This window comes from Talpa occidentalis, unplaced genomic scaffold (assembly GCF_014898055.3).
Source record: "Talpa occidentalis isolate TD23 unplaced genomic scaffold, MPIMG_talOcc4v2.1 talOcc4.4, whole genome shotgun sequence".
NCBI lineage: Eukaryota > Metazoa > Chordata > Mammalia > Eulipotyphla > Talpidae > Talpa > Talpa occidentalis.
This window is the reverse complement of record NW_023604295.1, coordinates 50277128-50286859: the sequence shown is the minus strand read 5'-3', so window position 1 is coordinate 50286859 and position 9732 is coordinate 50277128. Positions and strand designations below refer to the sequence as shown.

The window sequence follows — 9732 nt, the reverse complement described above, 5'->3', positions numbered from 1 at the left end:
TTATGCTATCATGGCATCATTGGAACTCTCCCAGGCACAGGGATTTTAATACTAGTCCCTCCCATTTTGTAATCAATGTCATATACTTTCTGTGTTGCCTAAACTATTAATTTGGTGATTACTTTGTAAAGATGACTTTTAAGGGAGTCATGTAATTAGACAGTACACACATTATGAATCAGTTTTCTATCCTTCTCTTCCCTAACAGAATTTCTCCCCTTTGATCCATATGGAAAATGTTCCATCTCTTGGGTTAATAAGCAGGTAATCAAATTATGCCATTTAAATTCTTTATGAAATGACAGTGTGGATAAAAACAATCTCTAAATTGTTTTTCACATTAAATTAATTCAAAGGTAGATTTGGTAATACTTCTGTTTTACTTTCTTCTCATCTTCCAGTCTCTTAATTCTTCATTTTCTAATGCTGACTGCTCACACTTTCCTTACCTCTGCTCTATTTTAAGACTACCTGTGTTCAGAGTTTTAAGGTCCAGGACCCACTGCTAGTTCTTTGCTGACACTTTTTTTTTAAAGCTATTCAGAGATGTGTTGTTAATGTTAAAAATAAAACATGCTTTCATGCAAAATATGTTTCTGGAACCTGGTAGGTAACAGTACAAAAACAAAAATAATAACAAGGCTGATGACATGTCTATGATTATCTAGTTCCACCCAGCTCAGGCTGGATAGTCTGTTTGATAATTGTAGCAGTAACAACAATAGTAGGAGATAGAGGTGGAGAGAGAGGTTCCTCCTGGGAAATGGGCAAGATTGCATCACCGATTTGATTAACAGAAGAAGCTGGGCTAAGGCTAGCTGGCGTAATCCTATGCACTGCAATGTTTGAGAAAATCACAGTGCATAGGATTACACCACCTAGTCCTAGCCCAGCTTCTGCTAATCAAATCGGTGATGTAATCTTCCCCTTTACCCAGGAGGCATCTCACTCTCCAGAGTGGCAGAGAATACATTTGATGCTTCTTACCCTGCCCTACATCCATGACCCCCTAACCCTTTGAACAGTCCCTGCTCCTGAGGAACCCAGTGACCCTGTGCTATTCAGTCTCAGTCCAGTAGCTGGTTCCATCTTTTCCTCCCTTGCTCAATTGAATTGCAAATCTATGCTTGCCTCAGTGAAAGCGTTTATATTTCTGATATGCATCCTGGCTCCCCTCCTCCTCAGGGAGAGCAAAAACCCTGAGGAAATGTAGTCAGCCTGAGTTAAGCCGAGCCTCTGATCAGATTAACTTCCTGTTTAATAAGACTTGAGGTAGGCATCCCAGCTGCGCTCCAGTCCTTTCACACAAGCAGAAAGATCAATGGCTGACTACCCTTATCTGTAGTGTGGGATCTGTGAATGTAACTTTGGACTCTGTTTCTCCAGTTTTATCATAAGATTCAGACTAGAAGTATTTGCACGTTTCAATGGGGGAGATTACTGTATAAGAAGAAAGAACTGGAAGTACTTATCCAGGGGAGGTGGTAAAAGTCTGGGCTAATAAAACTGTGGGTCTTACTTACTCCTTAAGACATTTAGACAAATAAAACATAATTCATAATGTCACAAACCTCTGTCTTCTTTTCCTAATATGTAAAAGGTATTGGGATAAAACAAAGTAATTCTTAAATCCCTATACTACTCTGGACTTCCGTGAGAGCCTCAGGCCCTATAAAGTCTCTATGGACAAGATATTTTGAAGAAAGGATGAAGAGGCCACAACATTGGACATTCTTTCATCTCCTCCACAAATAGTCATTCAGTGCTAATCAGGTGTAGGCACTCAAGTGAGTGAGTGCCTAACTGCAAAGAACTCATAGGTTAGTAGGTGAGAAACGACCATAATGTAATCATGATCCAATGTGGTCAGTACAAAATCAAGTTCCATGCTGGGTATTATGACATCCCAACTGCCACAATCATTACAGAAAGAAAAGTTGTCATGCCCTGTTCTGTTTGCAAGCTCAAAGAAACAAAGGTACCTTCACTTGCTTGCAAGAAGGGAAACATACATAAGAAAGGAGATTGGACCAATGATTCCCTTCCAATCTAAAGCTGTCTATATTCTATGATTCTATGTTAATTAACACTAACAAATGACAACTGAATACTGTTCTCCTTATGCAGTATTTTGAAATGCTATTTTTATTTGATCCTCACAAACACCTTTTGTGGCAGGATAAGTAGTCTCCCTGTTCTAAGCAGCTGAGATGCAGAATTGGAGTCTGGGTCTAGGGCAGCCTATGTTCCTATAGAGTCCTTTTTCAGCTAAAGCTCCATACTGTGCAGCACTGACCTCCAAGAGCATCGAGATGATGGGCCCCTTTCCCAGTATTTATTTCCAGCACCTTATAACTCACTGAGTCTTTGCAGAATCCTGTGTACACTCTTAGCACAAAGACAAAATCATGGCTTTGTACACACAACAGCAGGTCTTGTTTCCTGTGACTTAGCATGGATTTGTAGTGAAGAGGAAGAGACCTGGAAGGCAATTGTGATGTGTCATCATCCCATAGGCCATTGCTTCTCAAACCTTAGGGTACTTTTGAACCACCTGGAGATCCTGTTAATGTCCAGATTCTGGTTGAGTAGGTCTGGGCTGGAACCTGAGATTCTTCATTTGAAGCAAGTACCCAGGTGATTTTGCTGCTGGCTCATGACCCATAGTTCCCCTCTCTCCAGTGACAGAAATTCTCAGTCTTTCACAGGGGAGTTCAAGACTAGGCCTTGCTTTAAAGGCTACTGTAGTCAGTGATCTGAAAGTGGTCATAATTTGACTGCAGTTACAGTTCCTCATTTCTTCTCCCTATCCCTAATCTTCACACTTTCTAAGAAAGGAAGGGAGGGTGGTGGTAGAGAAGCAAGGGAGGGAAGAAAAGGATAAAAAGAAATCAATATACAGGTTGTCAGAACTAAACAAGCAGCAGATTGATGCAATGCTCACAGCAGGTGCCACGCCACTGGTTTGGAGTCTCCTCTTATTTAGCAAGGTCTATATTATATATTTTCTGAAAGAAAAGAGGAAACCATATAGATAAAATCTGTAGTCACCAGACCCTGTGGACAGGAACTAGGGGCAAGGAAGCCTTTGGGGTTAGAAGCCCTGAGGAAAGACCTGAGATCTGGTTAAACCAGTTCCATTTAAAGGGCTGTGGCTGGGTATTTCGGCAACAGAGCACCTCTCACTGCAGCCTCTGGGGTGATTTATTCCTTGTTGGTACTGTAGAATATGGCTTCATTTCCTGGCTTTTAGGGCTGGTGGAGGGGGTGGGTAGAAGTAAATGCTTTTGAAGTGATTTCCTTACTAAAACATTCAAATTGCTTTATCCTGAGGGAGATGGATTATTTTCTGAGTTTTCACTGTGTAGTTTCACCAAGCAATAGATGGAGGGGGCAGGGATGAGAGGCTGGAAACAGCCTTAGTCATGAATGTTCTGAGGGAGTAATACTAGGCAGGGTGGGGGAGGGGAGCTTTTTTCTACAAGGCAAGCTCTCTTAAAGCAGCTAGAAGAAACGTGAAAATCACCAGGGAAAACAGTCAATACACAGTTGTTGAATATATGTGTGAATGGAATATTTAAAACAGCCTTGGTCAGAGCCCCATGAGGTATGCTATGGGGAGTAGCACCTCTGTCAGTCACCTGCTATCTTCCTGGTCTCCACCCTGGTCTCAGGGTGATGGTGGAGGCTGTGGGGTGGTCATCTCTGGTGCTGATAGCCATGATCTGTCTGTGTTCTCAGGAGTGTGGGGGTGTGGTGTGTGTGGTCTATACCTGCATGTGGTGTGAGTTGTGTCGGTTTGTCTCTGTGTATGTGTGTTTGTGTGTTTCTCCTAGTGTGTGGCATATGTCTGTGTGTGTGTGGTGTGTGTCTGTATGGGAGGGTATGTCTCTGTATGTCAGTGTCTTCATGTATGTCTGTGTGGGGGAAGCAAGAGTGAGGGCGATGGCTAAGGTTTTCCAGGAGTCTGTGACTCCAGAGACCAGGGCAGAGCTCAGTTCAGGCCCTGGAGCCAGCCCTCCAGAGGGAAATCAGGGACATAGTAATTAGGTCTCTCCCGCCTCAGGCAAATGGTGAAGGAGTTTTCTTTCCCTGAACACCAGCCTTCAAAGATGGCAACCAGGAGGAAACAATAGATTTCACCTGCCCCAACTCAGCATCCTGAGGCCTATGGCATGAAGGAGCTGCTCTGAGCATCTGTCACAGATACCACTAGGTGACTTGAGCATCCTGATCTCAATCTCTTGTTCTTTCTCTAATTGGTTTACAATATTATATGTGACTCAAAGGTACAGGATCACAAATTTTCAGGTACCACATCTACCATCAAGGTACACATAGTTCTTACCATAGTTCCTGGTCTCTTTTTAATGGGACTTTTTAAATCCATTTATTTAAATGATTTATCAGAAGGAAATCATATTCTATCCTTGAACATTGAAAACTGACTTTGTGAGAAAATAGCACATTGAGAGGCAGGGAGACAGACAGAACAGAGATGTTTCATTTTACTTAAAGGAAATCTCCATGGAATTGTAAATAACACAAAACTTAAAATAGTCCATTTTGTGAAAGCAGTTACAGTTTTCTAATTGATTTGCATGTGTTATTCTACTGTGTTCCACAGTAGACCTGAGCTGGGCATTGGGATTGCCGCTTCATAGATGAGAGAACTGGGGCTTGAGAGGTTCTGACTTGTCCAAGGTCACACAATAAGTGGTAGATTTGGAACTTGATAAAAGATGTTCTTTTCCTTCTATTACACTGTGACAGATCTTCAAAAATAAGCTGTTTCATACCAGCCTACCTCCATATGGCCAGTCTACCTGTTTTGGGATATATTTTACAATCGCCTTTACAAAGTAAAATGACCACCACCTACTTTGTCGTTCTAGGCCATAACCTTAGTTTTTATCATCTTATAGACTTATTTAAAAAATATTCCCCTAGGGCCTCCCCGGTGGCGCAGCGGTTGAGCGCTGGGTTGCGAAGCTGCCCGCAGCCTCTGCAGCTCCGGTTCGATTCCCGGCTGCTCCCCGGCCACCAGAGGAGGGTCCCACATGGTGCGCAGACCTCTCCTGCCGCCCACTGCTCCCCTCAGCAGTGTACTTCGGTCCTTCTGCCTGCTCTGCTCCCTGCTCTGGCTCTGGTGAATTCTCTCACCCTCCCGCGCTTCTGACTGTACCCAGTGCATGTATAAACGAAACAAACGAACAAATAAATAAATAAATAAAAACATGCCTCTATAAAAAAAAAAAAAAGTTAAAAAAAAAAAAAATTCCCCTAATGGAGTCTGAAGTGAGGTTGCCATGTCTATCTTTCTACCTATTCTGAGTTGAGGAGAAGCACAGGGCACCTGCTCAGCACCAGTGTGACCCTACGTATCAGCTTCCATTACATTCAAGAATAAAGCAAGTGAAAGCTGTAGAGTAGAATAAAAATTAGCATGAACTTTGGAGTCAGATTTCTCTGCATATTCCAGCTTTATCACTCATTACTTTTCTCACTATAAAATATGAATATGAATAATACCTCTCTTAAAGGGAAGCTATGAGGGCTGAGTAAAGAATGCACATGAAGAGGTCAGTAGGTCAGTAGGTTCCAGATTGTAACTGACCACAGTTTTTAGGTGTCTAGCCTTTACAGTGGAACCATCGAGGAGATGTTTGACTTTGAAAGACATAAAAATTCAAAGTCACTTAAATGCTGTTCAACTGAAAGGCCTTTATTTTTAGCTGTGTGATGCTGTAGGTTTAGGAAATGCCAGAGTCAAGGCCATGTTTCATACATCTTTGTGTTTCTGCTACCAAGCACAGGCCTTGCATGGAAAATGTGCCCAGGGGCTGGGATGAGATGGGAAAGGGGAATGTGTGTGTTCTAGGTGAGGTGGTAAGTGAAGGGAGGTGTTAGATACAGTTGCAGGAATGTGGGAAGAGGTTCTCTGAGCATCCCCAACACAGCATCTTGCATCCCTTCTTCACAGCTTGCTTTTTCTTTCTCCTCTACTTTTGCAGAGCACAATATCAACATAGATACTCACGATCATTGTCCTGGGTATAATAATCTCTGCTTCACTAGTGAGGATCTTTGTTCATAGTGAAAGAGAAACACAATTAACTAAACATACAGAATTTGTACCTTTTTTCAACCTTGGAGATTGCTTAACAACTACTCATTTGTGCCTTGCTATTCTTGGAGCACACCTTTTTCTTCTGACTATTCACCAAGCCCATCTTCTCATAGGTCTCATCCTGTTCTCCTTGAACATAGAGCTGTGCTTTCGGGACTTCCCTGCCATTGGCATGGTCACAGTGAGCTGTGCTTTTGGCTCAACAGGCCCAATTCTGAGTTTTAATGGATGTCTTGCTTCCAACTGACTTCTCAGTCTTTTCCAAACTGTCTTATAACATCCCCACTTTTAACTGGAGAGAACAAAGAGGCATGGTGTTCGGGACACAGGGATTTGAGATCAAAAGTTCCTTTTAGATATATTTACTTGGGGATGGATGACCAATAAAATATTTAAATCAAGATTTCTTGAGGAGCAGAACTGCCTATATGCCAAAATGGAGAAGGGAATCTACAAAGGAGTTATCTATAAGGTCACTGAGAACCCAGTTTACCATCAGATCACTTCACTGTTAAGGCACTGACCTAAAGTCTAGCATTAGAGAGGCTCCATCAGATAGAACCAGATAGTCCCAGAGTCATATTCCGGCTGTATCTGTTACTGGAGCTGACCCAGAGTCACATTCTGGCTGTGTCTTTTATTGGAGCTATGACCTTAGGCAAACTGCTTAACTTTCTTATTCTATAAATTGGATACAATATGCAGAAAGAATATACCCTTCTGTGATTGTGACACAGAAGGGAAATAATGGATGTGAAGTCATTATTCGTATGTGATATGTATTAGATGCAAAATAAATGGGCATTATTTATTACGTTAGTACATATTGGCTAATTCTATAAAAGCCACCCACTAAACTATGAACATGCCTTCTGGGAGGAATGATACTCTTAGTTTATCAGTTTTACTAGATTTCACCTTGTGAAACAGTGAAGTTCTGAGGTATGAGATAAAGAGGGGGCGGTGCACGAGGGAGTAAGTGGCCTGGTGGATGGGGAGGTATGGCAACAGGATAGAGCCCACATGGACACATGTGGTGGTGATCCTTGAGTTGCTGGGGAATTGCAGAAGAGCCCTGGATGCCCGGGAAAGGGAACTCACTAAACAGAAAGAGGATGGTGCCCATACTCTATGCTGGAAAGAGGTGCCTAGCACTAATGTATTACTGCCCACATCACTAAGATTGGACTAGTGCCCTCAATGATTATGTTGGAAATGATGGTAGATGAGGTCATAGAACTCTAGACTTTGGGAAGTGTTCTTCATCACTTATGTGGCTCTTGAGTATTTCCAAATAGCTCTGTTTTCTGCTGTCTCCAGTTACAATAGAAGAGAGCTCAGAGACAAATTGAACATTCCCTAGAACACTGCATGAAGACCAAATGAAAACCAGGCAAGTGTTTGCTCACAATTGTGTCACAATTGCTTGGCTTTTGGAGAATTGATCTAGAGGCAGAGAACCCAGAGACCTCTTTCCCATTTGATTCATAATCAATTCTGCTTTTTGTGTTTTATTGAGTAGTTACATTCTGTGAAACGATACTAATATATTGTTCTCTGCCTTAAGTTTCTGACACAGAGCTCCCAAATCCCTTGGAATTTTCTGGATAATAGGATAATGGATGTCTTTTTTTCCTGTGAGGAACTACTGATAGATTCCCAGATCGCTTCAGTATGAGGAGAGATTACCAGAAGGACTGAGTCATGATTAGAAGCTTGGGATTTTCAGCTTCGCTCCCACAGTTATCCTCCAGGAATGGGAGAAGTGTTGGAGATTGATGTAATTGTTGATAATGCCCACACGATAAAGATTCCATAAAAATCTCCAACATCCTGGGTTCAGAAAACTTCTGAGTTGGTGAATATGTGTACCTGCCAAATAGTGGCACAACTCAATTCCCTGAGGACAGAGGTCCTTGCACCTAGGACCTTTCTAGACTTTACCCTACGTATCTCTTCATTTGTTTATTCATTTATGCCCTTTCAAATAGACTGTGAAATGCAAATAAGTGTTTCTCTGAGTTCTGAGAGTCATTCTAGAATATTATTGAACCCAAAGAGAGCAATGGAAATCCCTGGTTATATCCTGTCAAAATACAGGTGACAGCCTGAAGCTTGAGACTGGTATCTGAAGGGGGGAGAGTGTAGTGAGGTTGAGCCTTAATCTGTGGGATTAATTTTAACTCCATGCAGATAGTGTTGGGACTGAATTGAATTTTAGGATACTTAGTGATGTTAAAGAATTGTTTGATGTGTGGAAAACCCACATATCTGGTGTCAGAAGTGTTTTTAATACTGTGAGAGAAAAGGAAAAACACAGGCATGTGTTTCATAAAAAAATTCTTTTCTTCCCTATTCTTTAGTACCTGGGACACTAAGATTACTTTAGGGAGCTTTTCATGTAGTACTTGAGGACTGAAGAAAATGACTTATTGTTAGAATAGTGAGGTACCAACAAAAAGCATTTCACAGGAAAGCTGACTTACCATTGATACATAATTATTTTTATGAGCTATACTCTGAATCCAGGCTGCTAGAAATCCTCCATCCCTCACTTATCTAGCCCAAAATCTGAACTTTTCATTTCATAGTTCATCAAAAATTATATGAAATTGGCATGGAATAGAGAACTAGATATTATGGTGGTTGTAGGGGCATTGATTTGGATGGTGGAAGCAGCCACACCTTTCTCCCTTCCTTGAATCAAAACAAAAATATTGATGGTTGGGCATTTGCTGTGACCAGTTTATGGGGGAACTATCTGTGGCATTACTCTAGTTTCCTCTTGAGTTGGATCTACACACTGGTTCATTTTCTTCCTGTGTATTTTTTTAGCTGAATGACAAATTTAAAAAGCATGTTAAGGAACACCTGCCATGTTTCACCAAGGGTCCTTGATGCCTCTTATGAACAAATTCAATCCCAGAAAAGCCTCACAAGCAAAGAAACAGCCAAGGGAATGCAGCAGCCATCTGGATGCCTGACCAAAGCAGAAGATATGCCCAATTGTAGTACAGTAAGTGTGAAGTCATTATTTTTTAACTTGGCCAAGAATATTGATTTCATTACATTTAAAGTGAGAAAGAAAAATAGTTTAAGATGCAATGTTTTCCATTTGTAATTTTAGGAGAGAAGCTATTTTAAGGTATTTGACCAAGTTCAAAGAAGTAAACTGATCCACCAGAAGATAAGCAAACAGGAAAAAGGAGCTATCTGTGATATAACTTGAAGCAGAAGGCGTTTACAACTAACTGTATTATATTTTATTGAGCAGTTCTGGGCACGTGATATTTAATTCTCACCACATCAGTACCAAGTGAGCCTGAAGTTCTTATTTAGATGAAAGAAAATATGAAATATATGAAATATTGACCTAAGTTTATAAAACCAATGGGTATAAGAGTTTGGACTTGAATCCAAAGTCTGTTCTCATCTCACAATAACACCCTGTCTCCTTACTTGCTCATTTATTTCACACAAAGTAAATGCTGTTTTGCTGCTAACCATGCATTCCAATTACTCATTCAACATTTATTTAACCAGTGTTTGTTGTAACCTCCTATCTGCCAGGGATTAAAAAGCATATAACAGTTCATAAAGCA

At 41.1% G+C, this 9732-nt stretch overlaps 1 long non-coding RNA gene across 1 annotated transcript; it reads left to right on the top strand.

Annotated features, from left to right (window-relative positions):
• The first annotated feature begins 2540 nt into the window (after positions 1–2540).
• Positions 2541–9495, top strand: LOC129146829 (uncharacterized). Its single transcript, XR_008554095.1, has 3 exons — positions 2541–2637; positions 8966–9146; positions 9258–9495. It is a non-coding gene; the product is annotated as an uncharacterized LOC129146829 (long non-coding RNA).
• The last annotated feature ends 237 nt before the right edge of the window (positions 9496–9732 follow it).